This window comes from Trichechus manatus, unplaced genomic scaffold, assembly GCF_000243295.1.
Source record: "Trichechus manatus latirostris isolate Lorelei unplaced genomic scaffold, TriManLat1.0 scaffold00020, whole genome shotgun sequence".
In the NCBI taxonomy this organism is placed as follows: Eukaryota; Metazoa; Chordata; class Mammalia; order Sirenia; family Trichechidae; genus Trichechus; species Trichechus manatus.
The window spans coordinates 12,805,860-12,807,982 of NW_004443956.1; the positions used below are offsets into that span (position 1 = coordinate 12,805,860).

The 2,123-nt window shown below is 41.9% G+C and overlaps 1 pseudogene; it reads left to right on the forward strand.

Moving 5' to 3' along the window:
- Positions 1–1,741, forward strand: part of LOC101348156 (low molecular weight phosphotyrosine protein phosphatase pseudogene) — a 40,953-nt pseudogene extending 39,212 nt beyond the window's left edge.
- The last annotated feature ends 382 nt before the right edge of the window (positions 1,742–2,123 follow it).

The following is a 2,123-nucleotide window of genomic DNA, read 5'->3' on the forward strand; positions in this document are numbered from 1 at the left end:
TGCCCATCAACGGCCAAATGGATAAACAAATTATGGTATATCCACACAATGGAATATTATGCAACAATAAAGAACAACGATGAAGCCATGAAACATCTTATAACATGGAGGAATCTGGAGGTCATTATGCTGAGTGAATTTAGTCAGTCACAGAAGGACAAATATTGTATAAGATCACTATTATAAGAACTCAAGAAAAGGTTTAATCAAAGAAGAAAACATTCTTTGACGGTTACGAGGGTGGGGAGGGAGGGTGAGGGTTATTTACTAACTAGATAGTAGATAAGAATTATCGTAGGTGAAGGGAAGGACAGCACACACTACAGGGGAATTCAGCACAACTGGACTAAACCAAAGCTAAGAAGTTTCCTGAACACAATCAAACACTTTGAGAGACGGAGTAGCAGGGGTCTGGGGACCATGCTTTCAGGGGACATCTAGGTCAATTGGCATAACAAAGCTTCTCAAGAAAATGTTCTGCATCCTGCTTCAGTGAGTGGTGTCTGGGGTCTTAAAAGCTTGCGAGCGGCCATCTAAGATGCATCAATTGGTCCCAACCATCTGGAGTAAAGGAAAATGAAGAACACCAAAGACACAAGGAAAGTATTAGCCCAAGAGACACAAAGGACCACATAAACCAGAGACTTCGTCAGCCTGAGACCAGAAGAACTAGATAATGCCCGGCTACCACCAATGACCGCCCTTACAGCGAACACAACAGAGAGTCCCAGATGGAGCAGGAGAAAGGTGGGGTGCAGAACTCAAATTCTAGTAAGAAGACTAGACTTAATGGTCTGACTGAGACTGGAGGAACCCCAGAAAGCATGGCCCCTGGTTTCTCTATCAGCCCAGCACTAAAACAATTTCTGAGGCCAACTCTTCAGACAGGGATTGGACTGGACTGTGGGACATAAAGTGATACCTGTGAGGAGTGTGCCTCTTAGCTCAAGTAGATACAAGAAACTAAATGGGCAGGTTCTGTCTGGAGGTGAGATGGGAAGGCAGGGAGGGTTAGGAGCAGCTTAAATGGACATGGGGAATCATGGGTGGAAAGGAGGAGTATGCTGTCATAGTATGGGGAGAGCAATTAGGGTCACATAACAATGTGTGTATAAGTTTTTGTATGGGAGACTAACTTGAAATGTAAACTTCATTTAAACTACAACAATAAATATTTTCTACTCACAAAAAAAAAAAAAAGGAGCTTTCAAAACCAAAAATTTCTTTCAGAGCAGTTTCCGGCCAGTGACTCTAACTCACTTTGTACTTCTCAGTGCATGAAAAGACGGCAGAGCAGGTGCTCAAATCTGTGCTATTTGTATGTCTGGGTAACATATGTTCATCACCCATTGCAGAAGCAGTTTTCAGAAAACTTGAAACTGATCAAAATCTTTTATCTAAGTGGAGGATAGACAGTGCAGCAACATCCACATATGAAATAGGAGAACCTCTTTATTATCCAGGGCCAAATTACATGAAGAAGCATGGTATTCCTATGAATCACATTGCCTGGCAGGTTACCCAAGAAGACTTTGCTACATTTGATTGGATACTATGTATGGATGAAAGCAATATGAGAGATTTGAATAGAAAAGATAATCAAGTTAAAAACTGCGAAGCTAAAATAGAACTACTTGGAAGCTACGGCTATCATCCACAAAAACAACTTATTATTGGGAATGACACTGACTTCGAGACTGTGTACCAGCGGTGTGTTAGGTGCTGCAAAGCATTTGGATAAGGCACACTAAAACTGCATCCATTCATTGCTGAAGGCCAAGCGTGATGAACACCTTCACGGTGATGCTCTACATTTTTCCATCAGTGGATGTGTTAAAGTATAACAATGTTCTATAGCTCAAGGTCGCAACTATTTCTTCGGTTGACTTACTGTTGTTTTACCTTAAAAATAATTGTAGATGCCTACATTCTACCTTGGTTAGTAGCGTCTGGGATCTTAAAAGCCTGTGAGCAGCCATCTAAGATACTCTACTGGTCTCACCCCTTCGGGAGCAAGGGAGAATGAAGAAAACAAGATACAAGGGAAAGATTAGTCCAAAGGACTAATGGACCACAACTACCACAGCCTCCACCAGACTGAGTCCAGTACAACTAGATGGTGC